This window comes from Stenella coeruleoalba (assembly GCF_951394435.1).
Source record: "Stenella coeruleoalba genome assembly, chromosome: 16".
In the NCBI taxonomy this organism is placed as follows: Eukaryota; Metazoa; Chordata; class Mammalia; order Artiodactyla; family Delphinidae; genus Stenella; species Stenella coeruleoalba.
This window is the reverse complement of record NC_137162.1, coordinates 22,345,985-22,358,226: the sequence shown is the minus strand read 5'-3', so window position 1 is coordinate 22,358,226 and position 12,242 is coordinate 22,345,985. Positions and strand designations below refer to the sequence as shown.

Here is a 12,242-nt window from a genome sequence, read left to right as displayed (position 1 = left end):
TGTCGTGGCCTCTCTTGTTGCGGAGCACAGGCTCCAGATGCGCAGGCTCAGCAGTTGTGGCTCACGGGCCCAGGTGCTCTGCGACATGTGGGATCTTCCCAGACCAGGGTTCGAACCTGTGTCCTCTGCATTGGCAGGCAGATTCTCAACCACTGCACCACCAGCGAAGCCCCACTCCCAACTTTTGAAGCTGAACCTTCTGCTTAGTCTTGAGGGCTATCAATAACTACCTTTCCTGTTGCTCTGAAGATTACAGTTTATTCATAGAAAGTACCCAACAGAGAGCCAAATCGTCATACGAACACACTGTATCTATTATTAACATTTTAATTTTCTGCTTTTATTTATTTAGTTAATCGATGAATCAAATCAATTCACTTTGGAGCTGTGGGAAATGCATAGCAGCAGTAGAAGACATGGTCCTTCCTTGCCCTCAATAAATTTATAATCTAGCTGAAAAGATATACATGGATAATCTAGGAGATACTTCAAAGGCTATATAATTAAGGGTTAGAATGAGTAATAGATATTGCAAAGGAATGTGTAGTTCGGAGAAAGAACAGATTCTTACGCATTATATGCCTCAACAGTAGATACCATACAAGATGCTGTACTAATGGTACAGTGCAGAAAGTTGGCTAAATTTGATAGTTTTTAGTCAATATCTCATGAGGAGTTATACTGCCGAAACAGTTGAAACCTCACATTAAGGAGACTTCAGTCAACAGATAAGTAAATCCTTCCAACTGTTTTGCTTTTTTCTTCTTGTTTTAGCTTTAATAAGAAGAAAAAAGAAAAAGAATTATCCTACAAATTTATCCTATACAATTGATCAGATTCAGAGTAAATTAGAATCTGTGGGTTTTAAACAACTAACCTTTAAGACTTCTGAGGTTCAGTGTTATCTATTCATGATCTTTTTTTGTGTGGAGTCCACAGCAACAGCTTTGTGTATTCATGTATTTGATTTCTCAAGTCTACCTGCTTGAAGTTATTGGTAGAGCTCACAATGGAAGCAATCAAAGTCCAAGGTCTTTCCATTCTTCTAGACCAGGAGTTGACAAAACTTTTTACATAAAAGGGAGTAAATGTTTTAGCTTTGTAGGTTATATAGTTTTTATCACAAGTATTTAGCTCTTTGGTTGTAAAACAAAAGTGGACATAGTGCACGAAAGAATGATTGCATCTGGATTCTAATAAAACTTTATTTACAAAATCTGGTAGTGTGCAGGCCTGCAGACTATTATTTTCCAACCCCTTCAAATCTAGCCAAAGTCCTTCCTCTGTCCCTAAATCTCTAGAATGACTACCTAAAAGCAAGGTTGAGAAAATAAAATTAAATACTGTCTGGGAAAGTGCTTTGAACACTGTGGATCACTGCGAGGCCAGTTATTAATATGAAGCTCACCTCACAGGGCAGTTCTAAGGATGAAATGGATTAATGTACACAGACCACTTAAAATGCCCCTGACAATTAGCAAGTGCTTATGAAATGCTGTCAATTATTTTTATTTAACATTATTATTTATCCTACCTGTTCACAACCTTCATGGATTCCACTTTCTTTAGGACAAGTCAAAAATCCTCTGATCTTGCGAAAGAAGCCTTTGTTTTACTTTTCTGGACTCTTTCTTCCCAACTAGCTCATTCTGCCAAACTTCTCTTTTCCACCCTCTTGAAAGTACTTCCTTTCTTTTGTTCTTTCTGCTTCCATGTCCTCCTGTATGCCTTATCAGCTGCCTAAAACGTACCCACACTTTATTTTATTTTTTGAATTTTATTTATTTTTTTATACAGCAGGTTCTTATTAGTTATCCATTTTACATATATTAGTGTATATATGTCAATCTCAATCTCCCAATTCATCACACCACTACTCACTCCCCCTGCTGCTTTCCCCCTTGGTGTCCATACGTTTGCTCTCTACATCTGTGTCTCAATTTCTGCCCTGAAAACCGGTTCATCTGTACCATTTTTCTACGTTCCACATATATGCGTTAATGTACGATATTTGTTTTTCTCTTTCTGACTTACTTCACTCTGTATGACAGTCTCTAGATTTATCCACGTCTCTACAAATGACACAATTTCATTCCTTTTTATGGCTGAGTAATATTCCATTGTATATATGTACCACATCTTCTTTATCCATTCGTCCTTCAATTGGCATTTAGGTTGCTTCCATGACCTGGCTATTGTAAATAGTGCTGCAAGGAACATTGGGGTGCATATCTCTTTTTGAATTATGGTTTTCTCTGGGTATATGCCCAGTAGTGGGATTGCTGGGTCATATGGTAATTCAATTTTTAGGTGTTTTTTTTTTTTTTTTGGGTACACGGGTCTCTCACTGTTGTGGCCTCTCCTGTTGCGGAGCACAGGCTAGGGACGCGCAGGCTCAGCGGCCATGGCTCACAGGCCTAGCCGCTCCACGGCATGTGGGATCTTCCCAGACAGGGGCACGAACCAGCGTCCCCTGCATCGGCAGGCGGACTCTCAACCACTGCGCCACCAGGGAAGCCCCAATTTTTAGTTTTTTAAGGAACCTCCATACTGTTCTCCATAGTGGCTGTATCAATTTACATTCCCACCAACAGTGCAAGAGGGTTCCCTTTTCCCCACACCCTCTCCAGCATTTGTTGTTTGTAGATTTTCTGATGATGGCCATTCTAACTGGTGTGAGGTGATACCTCATTGTAGTTTTGATTTGCATTTCTCTAATAATTAGTGATGTTGAGCAGCTTTTCATGTGCTTCTTGGTCATCTGTATGTCTTCTTTGGAGAAATGTCTGTTTAGGTCTTCTGCCCATTTTTGGATTGGGTTGCTTGTTTTTTTAATATTGAGCTGCATGAGCTGTTTATATACTTGGGAGATTAATCCTTTGTCTGCTGATTCATTTGCAAATATTTTCTCCCATTCTGAGGGTTGTCTTTTCATATTGTTTGCAGTTTCCTTTGCTGTGTAAAAGCTTTTAAGTTTCATTAGGTCCTATTTGTTTATTTTTGTTCTCATTATCATTACTCTAGGAGGTGGGTCAAAAAAGATCTTGCTGTGATTTATGTCAAAGAGTGTTCTTCCTATGTTTTCCTCTAACAGTTTTATAGTGTCTGGTCTTACATTTAGGTCTCTAATCCATTTTGAGTTTATTTTTGTGTATGGTGTTAGGGAGTGTTCTACTTTCATTCTTTTACATGTAGCTATCCAGTTTTCCCAGCACCACTTATTGAAGAGACTGTCTTTTCTCCATTGTATACCCTTGCCTCCTTTGTGATAGACTAGTTGACCATAGGTGCGTGGGTTTATCTCTGGGCTTTCTATCATGTTCCATTGAGCTATATTTGTTTTTATGCCAGGACCATATTGTCTTGATTACTGTAGCTTTGTAGTATAGTCTGAAGTCAGGGAGTCTGATTCTTCCAGCTCTATTTTTTTCCCTCAAGACTGCTTTGGCTATTCGGTGTCTTCTGTGTCTCCATACAAATTTTAAGATTTTTTGTTCTAGTTCTGTAAAAAATGCCATTGATAATTTGATAGGGATTGCAATGAATCTGTAGATTGCTTTGGGTAGTAGAGTCATTTTCACCATATTGATTCTTCCAATCCAAGAACACGGTATATCTCTCCATCTATTTGTATCATCTTTAATTTCTTTCATCAGTGTCTTATAGTTTTCTGCATACAGTTCTTTAGTCTCCCTAGGTAGGTTTATTCTTAGGTATTTTATTCTTTTGGTTACAAGGGTAAATGGGAGTGTTTCCTTAATTTTTCTTTCAGATTTATCATCATTACTGTATAGAAATGCAAGAGATTTCTGTGCAATAATCTTGTATCCTGCAACTTTATTAAATTCATTGGTTAGCTCTAGTAGTTTTCTGGTGGCATCTTTAGGATTCTCTATGTATAGTATCATGTCATCTGCAAACAGTGACAGGTTTACTTCTTCTTTTACAATTTGTATTTTTTAATTTCTTTTTCTTCTCTGATTACCATGGCTAGGACTTCCAGAACTACGCTGAATAAAACTGGTGAGAGTGGACATCCTTGTCTTGTTCCTGATCTTAGAGGAAATGCTTTCAGTTTTTCACCATTGAGAATGATGTTTGCTGTGGGTTTGTCATATATGGCCTTTATTATGTTGAGGTAGGTTCCCTCTATGCCCATTTTCTGGAGAGTTTGTATCATAAGTGGGTGTTGAATTTTGTCAAAAGCTTTTTCTGCATCTATTGAGATGATCATATGGTTTTTATTCTTCAGTTTGTTAATATGGTGTATCACATTGATTGATTTGCGTATATTGAAGAATCCTTGCATCCCTGGGATAAATCTCACTTGATCATGCGGTATGATCCTTTTAATGTGTTGTTGGATTCTGTTTGCTAGCATTTTGTTGAGGATTTTTGCAACTATGTTCATCAGTGATATTGGTCTGTAGTTTTCTTTCTTTGTGACATCTTTGTCTGGCTTTGGTATCAGGGTGATGGTGGCCTCGTAGAATGAGTCTGGGAGTGTTCCTCCCTCTGCTATATTTTGGAAGAGTTTGAGAAGGAGAGGTGTTAATTCTTCTCTAAATGTTTGAGAGAATTCGCCTGTGAAGCCATCTGGTCCTGGGCTTTTTTTTTGTTGGAAGATTTTTAATCATCTCAATTTCAGTGCTTGCGATTGGTCTGTTTATATTTTCTATTTCTTCCTAGTTCAGTCTCAGAAGGTTGCGCTTTTCTAAGAATTTGTCCATTTCTTCCAGGTTGCCCATTTTATTGGCATATAGTTGCTTGTAGTAATCTCTCATGATCCTTTGTATTTCTGCAGTGTCAGTTGTTACTTGTCCTTTTTCATTTCTAATTCTATTGATTTGAGTCTTCTCCCTTTTTTTCTTGATGAGTCTGGCTAATGGTTTATCTACCTTGTTTATCTTCTCAAAGAACTAGCTTTTAGTTTTATTGATCTTTGCTATTGTTTTCTTTGTTTCTAGTTCATTTATTTCTGCTCTGATCTTTATGATTTCTTTCCTTCTGCTAACTTTGGGTTTTGTTTGTTCTTCTTTCTCTAGTTTTTTAGGTGTAAGGTTAGATTGTTTATTTGAGATTTTTCTTGTTTCTTGAGGTAGGCTTGTATTGCTATAAACTTCCCTCTTAGAGCTGCTTTTGCTGCATCTCATAGGTTTTGGATCATGGTGTTTTCATTGTCATTTGTCTCTAGGGATTTTTTGATTTCCTCTTTGATTTCTTCAGTGATCTCTTGGCTATTTAGTAATGTATAGTTTAGCCTCCATGTGTCTGTGTTTTTTACGTTTTTTTCCCTGTAACTGATTTCTAATCTCATAGTGTTGTAGTCAGAAGAGATGCCTGATATGATTTCAATTTTCTTAAATTTACTTAGGCTTGATTTGTGACCCAAGATGTGATCTATCCTGGAGAATGTTCCATGTGCACTTGAGAAGAAAGTGTAATCTGCTGTTTTTTGGATCGAATGTCCTATAAATATCAATTAAATCTATCTGGTCTATTGTGTTATGTAAAGCTTGTGTTTCCTTATTAATTTTCTGTTTGGATCATCTGTCCATTGGTGTAAGTGAGGTGTTAAAGTTCCCCACTATTATTGTGTTACTGTTGATTTCCTCTTTTATAGGTGTTAGCAGTTGCCTTATGTATTGAGGTGCTCCAACGTTGGGTGCATATATATTTAGAATTGTTATATCATCTTGGACTGATCCCTTGATCATTATGTAGTGTCCTTCCTTGTCTTTTGCAACATTCTTTATCTTAAAGTCTATTTTATCTGATATGAGTATCACTCCTCCAGCTTTCTTTTGATTTCCATTTGCATGGAATATCTTTCTCTATCCCCTCACTTTCAGTCTGTATGTGTCCATAGGTCTGAAGTGGGTCTGTTGTAGACAGCATACATATGGGGTTTTTTTTTGTATCCATTCAGCGAGCCTGTGCCTTTTGGTTGGAGCATTTAATCCATTCATGTTTAAGATAATTATTGATATGTATGTCCCTATTATCATTTTCTTAACTGTTTTGGATTTGTTTTTGTAGGTCCTGTTCTTCTCTTGTGTTTCCTATTTATAGAAGTTCCTTTAGCATTTGTTGTAGAGCTGGTTTGGTGGTGCTGAATTCTCTTTGCTTTTGCTTGTCTGTAACTGTTTTCTCTATTGAATCTGAATGAGATCCTTGCCAGGTAGAGTAATCGTTGTTGTAGGTTCTTCCCTTTCATCACTTTAAATATGTTATGCCACTCCCTTCTGGCTTGTAGAGTTTCTGCTGAGAAATCAGCTGTTAACCTTATGGGAGTTCCCTTGTATGTTATTTGTCGTTTTTCCCTTGCTGCTTTCAATAATTTTTCTTTGTTTTTAATTTTTTCCAATTTGATTACTAAGTGTCTTGGTGTGTTTTCCTTGGGTTTACCCTGTATGGGACTCTGTGCATGTCCTGGATTTGGGTGGCTATTTCCTTTCCCATGTTAGGGAAGTTTTCGACTATAATCTCTTCAAATATTTTTTCAGGTCCTTTCTCTCTCTCTTCTCCTTCTGGGGCCCCCTATAATGTGAATGCTGTTGCCTTTAACGTTGTCCCAGAGGTCTACTAGGCTGTCTTCATTTCTTTTCATTCTTTTTTCTTTATTCTGTTCCACAGCAGCGAATTCCACCATTCTGTCTTCCAGGTCACTTATCCGTTCTTCTGCCTCATTTATTCTGCTCTTGATTCCTTCTAGTGTAGTTTTCATTTCAGTTATTGTATTGTTCATCTGTTTGTTTGTTCTTTAATTCTTCTAGGTGTTGTTACACATTTCTTGCATCTTCTCTGTCTTTGCCTCCATTCTTTTTTCTGAGGTCCTGGATCATCTTCAGTATCATTATTCTGAATTCTTTTTCTGGAAGGTTGCCTATCTCCACTTCTTTTAGTTGTTCTTCTGGGGCTTTATCTTGTTCCTTTATCTGGTACATAGCCCTCTGCCTTTTCATCTTGTCTATCTCTCTGTGAATGTGGTTTTTGTTCCACAGGCTGCAGGATTGTAGTTTTTCTTGCTTCTGCTGTCTGTCCTCTGGTGGATGAGGCTATCTAAGATGCTTGAGCAAGTTTCCTGATGGGAGGGACTGGTATTGGGTAGAGCTGGCTGTTGCTCTGGTGGGCAGAGCTCAGTAAAACTTTAATCCACTTGTCTGCTGATGGTTGGGGCTGGGTTCACTCCCTGTTGGTTGTTTGGCCTGAGGCTACCCAACACTGGAGCCTACCTGGGCTCTTTGATGGGGCTAATGGCGGACTCTGGGAGGGCTCAAGCAAGGCGTACTTCCCAGAACTTCTGCTGTCAGTGCCCTTGTCATCATGGTGAGACACAGCCACCCCCCACCTCTGCAGGAGACCCTCCAACACTAGCAGGTAGGTCTAGTTCACTCTTCTATAGGGTCACTGCTCCTCCCCCTGGGTCCCGATGTGAACACTACTTTGTGTGTGCCCTCCAAGAGTGGAGTCTTTGTTTCCCCCAGTCCTGTTAAAGTCCTGCAATCAAATCCTGATAGCCTTCAAAGTCTGATTCTCTAGGAATTCCTCCTCCCATTGCCGGACGTGCAGGTTGGGAAGCCTGACGTGGGGCTCAGAACCTTCACTCCAGTGGGTGGACTTCTGTGGTATAAGTGTTCTCCAGTTTGTGAGTCACCCACCCAGCAGTTATGGGATTTGATTTTATTGTGATTGTGCCCCTCCTACCATCTCATTGTGGCTTCTCTTTTGTCTTTGGATGTGGGGTATCTTTTTTGGTGAGTTCCAGTCTCTTCCTTTCAACGACTGGTCAGCAGTTAGTTGTGATTCTGGTGCTCTCACCAGAGGGAGTGAGAGCATGTCCTTCTACTCTGCCATCTTGAACCAATCTCCCTTATCCACACTCTAAGTGGCAGCTTACCTCCTGTCTTTTCCTGACTATGATAGTAAAATCATAAGAAGTTCATATTTAGAGAGTGATTTGCCTTCAGAATATCCCTAATAACGAAAGTATTATTATTCCCAATATACAGATGAAATTAAGATTCATAGAACTTAACTAGTTTTCTCAAGACCACACAGTTAGGACCCTAGATAATTTGTCTCTAGAATATATGTACTCTTTACCACTGCACTCTACTGCCTCTTTAACTGGAGTGAGATATGTCCTCTAAGCTCTCAGAGGAATCCTTATGATTTACTTGATAGGAGTCATTTATGCCTTTTATGATTTTCTTCCTGTGTGACTGTGAACTTTAAGCTCCTAGAGAGCATCCTTGTGCCCCAGACATGCAAGGCTGATAATCAGGAGGTTCACACTGGGATGACTGTACGAGGTTAAATGTGGAAATATCTGCCTAACAGTTGGGTCTTACCACTGCCCGAAACCCTTCAAGCATCTCACCCACCAACCCAACTATGCTGACCCCTATCCTTGGAGTCCCTGCTTCTCCTGGCAATCCAGAAGCAAATGGGTTAATACCTAGAACACCAGGAAACCTCGCAAACCCTGCTCCCGCACTAAGATCCCTACTCATTCTGATAGGTCATTGTCCTATCTGAGCATCTTGAACATCACCCCATCTGGTATTTTGAAAAGTCCATTGTAGATGCTTATGACTGTACGCTGATGTGAAAGAAAATAAGCGCAGATAGGAAAGGAGAAAAATACCGTACAGACACTGGAGAATGGTGACATTCTATTACCAGCAATGGTAGCAGAAAATGACCAGCAATGTCACACGGTAATTACGGCATCCCAGTGAGTTAAACTCACTGCGTGTATCAGAAACGTGCATCAGAAACTCCCTGCGTGGCACTATGCAAATTAAAGGCAGCTTATAATTTTTAATCACTTAGCATCCAAGCACACCTGTGACTCTATCTTGGTGAGCAGCTATGAAGGCATGGGCTCACCATCACCAGTGGAATCATCAGCTAGAGAACATTCCTTTTGTTTGTCGCTGTTCTGACAAATCATCGCCACAGGCTTCCCTGAATCCTGCAGCAGCAGGAGTCCTGCTTAAACCCAAAGCACGAATCCATCCCTCTGGGATTCTGCCACAGAGAAGACTGTTGGTAATTTTTAAAAAATGCTCATTAAAAACCATTCTGAAACCATTTTATTTCCTGGATGAAAATGGCATCACATTAGCCCTACCAGACCAGTCCCCGAAATTTAGAAGAAAATTGTGCAGAAATACAGAGTTCATTTACTCAAGTAAGCACACATCTGCATTACAGAATGGTTCAATTTTCATCCCAGCAGCAATCCCTGGGTCTGAGTTACATAAATGAATAATACATTTAGTATGTTATTAAATGGGGCTGCTTACCTCTGTAATAACAAGGCAACTTATGATTATGTTGGACCTAAGCTCTGAATATTACTGGGATGCATTTAGTTAGTAAAACATTCTTCAATCTGCCAAGAATAAAAATGCTTTGTAATGGCAAGGGAGTCTTTGTACAATTACTGAAAGGAAACATTCTGCAAATATACCTTTGATATTACCGACCGTTCATCTGTAGATAGTGTCTTGTTACTTCAACAACCCCAGTTTCAGCTTCTCTCTTCCTTCCTTTCTTGATACTCCTCTGTCACCTTTTCCTTTTTACCCCTACCCTCTTTGATCTTCCTTCTGGCTCCCTGCCAGTCTTAAAAAAAAGAGGAAGGCCATAGTTTTTCTTTGTCAGAGTAAAACTGGAAAAAACATTGGAAGTCTTCATATCCTGTGATTTTGCTATTCAGCGGTTCTTTTTTTAATTTATGATTTTGTACAGATGTTTATGGTACAGATGTTTCATATAGATGTTTATGACTATTCAGTGTATGCTAAGTTGACAATATAGTCTAGTTTAGTCAATCACAACCCTGTATGTGATGTCAAGACCCTGACCCCAGAAATTATGGTTTACTTGAGAATTCTGGGCATCAGTGTGTTTTGTTTTTAAGTTCCCCTGGTGATTCTAGTGTGCAGCCAGGATTAAAGATCACTGCCCTGGTGGTTCAAACTAGTGTTGTGGAACCAAATAGTCTGAGTTTAAATGCAGGCTCTTACTCATTAGATACACTTGGGCAATTTACCCAGACTCTAATGTTTGGGTTCTCTGCATGTAAAATAGGGATAATTACAGAATCTTTCCCTAAAATTCTTGGGAGGATTAAATGAGATAATGCATTCAAAAGGACTTAGCATCGAATCTGGCACATTGCAAGATCTTAATAAATGTTAAGATATCAAAAGGTAGTAAAAAGTCAGTATTTAAGGTTTTAAATATTAGCTTGCTCTTATACAGCAAGTTCCCTGAAAATAGAAGCCATGCTCTTACTGCCAAGATTATCTTAAGATCAAATCAGACCACATCAATTCCTTCCTTAAAATCATTCAAAACTGCCTATGGCTTACCCATAAAGGGTAAAGTTCAGGTTTAAAGGAGAGCTCCATGATCTGTCCTCAATGCATTTTTTTTTCAGCTTTAGATCTTTCCACTTCCTGACATGCTTCCTGAGCTCAGGCCAGGCTGAAGTCTACATGTCTTCTTCTGCCTGTGTTGTTCATTCCGCCTGGGATGGTCTTTACTCTGTCAAGCTTCTATTCATTCATTAAAAATCAGTGTAGAGGGCTTCCCTGGTGGCACAGTGATTGAGAGTCCGCCTGCCGATGCAGGGGACACGGGTTCGTGCCCCGGTCCGGGAAGATCCCACATGCCGTGGAGCGGCTGGGCCCATGAGCCATGGCCGCTGAGCCTGTGCGTCCGGAGCCTGTACTCCGCAACGGGAAAGGCCACAACAGTGAGAGGCCCGTGTACGGCAAACAACAACAACAACAACAAAAAAAAAATCAGTGTAGAAATTATGTTTTCCTATGATGTCTCCTCTTTTTTCACAGTAGTTGTTACATGTAATGACCAAGAAAGAGCTAGAACTCTAGGTTTTCTTATAGCCAAGGTAGGTCTTATTGCCACTGAGCTCTGTTGACCTTCATTTGTGCACACGAGAAAAATTTAAATAGTTTAATATCTTGGCTTGTACTATCTGTCTTTGTTTTCAAGGGAAAACCACCTTGTTACAATGACACTTAACTTGAAACGGGAAATGGGGCAAGCCCTGGGGACAGAGAAGGGAGCTGGTTCTGGGGACAGTGTATGGCTAGCACTTAAAATCTTTCTAGATCCAATGTGCTCATGTTTCAACAATAATCCTACGTAGCGGCCATAACCCCAACATTCAGAAAGAATAGGCTTCCATGGCTGACTAAGCAGGTTCTCCAAGTTTCTCTCCTCAAGGCAATAGCTCTCAGGACGTTCCCCTTAAACTGAGTAAGCAGGCCTTGGGATTAGGGGACTCTACTCAGACAGAAGACTAGGTCGAGGGGAGAAAACTTCTCTTGCATTAAGCAGGATGGAAGCACAAGTCATTTAATTTGAACAGTAAATAGAATGTAACTTCATTCTGAATGCCAACTTGATGAAGTGAGACATATGGCCACGTTAAACTAAATGACAGCATCGAAAATCACAAGAATGGCTCATGGAATCCACTGCTAGAGTCAACTAGCTGTACAACAAATTTACAGAAGGAAAATTTCCCTACTTTTAAGCATCTGCAGTCCGAGGAATCCTAATACTGAATCATTTCAAATTGGTCATGAACATGTCAGAACCTGAAGGGATCTCAAAGACCATCCAACAGAATCCCTCTGGTTGCCCATAAGAAAAAAAAAGAGATGCAGTTTAGAGGGCTTGCCAAGCTCACACGGGGGGCAAGTAGTGGTTATGGGCCTTGGGACTGAGTTTGGAACTCTCCTGCCATAATGCCATGCCACACGGATGAGGACTGTTATTGTCAATACCATTGACGTGGGCAAGGACAGCGACGTGAGGAACCAGATCTCCACATACACCTTCTTCATTACAACCCTAATGCCATCCCGTAACAATATGGGAAAATGCATCTAAGAAAGATAGTCTGAAAAAATCAACTTTGTAGCCACAGTTATGGAGCGTTTGCTGTGAGACTGCATGGGTGAGTTCCAAGAAAACAGTCACTTGGGCCCTTGCAGTGCTGGGTCTATAAACAATGCAAGTGATTTCCTTCCTGTGGACTTGAAACACATGCACCACTTTTAGGACCAGTTATTCTGTGTGATGCACAGTGACAAATCTTGCTGAATAAATCAGACTGAACAGCAAGATTCCTGTCAGGATCAGAAATGGGATCACTTGGGAAATGACCACAGCCCCCAAGAGACCCTGGAAAT

The 12,242-nt window shown here is 40.0% G+C and overlaps 1 protein-coding gene across 5 annotated transcripts in view; it reads right to left on the bottom strand.

The window, feature by feature from the left end:
- The window catches only part of SORCS1 (sortilin related VPS10 domain containing receptor 1), a 552,802-nt gene that overhangs the window by 81,917 nt on the left and 458,643 nt on the right, over positions 1-12,242 (bottom strand). The gene's annotated exons all lie outside the window — the stretch shown is intronic.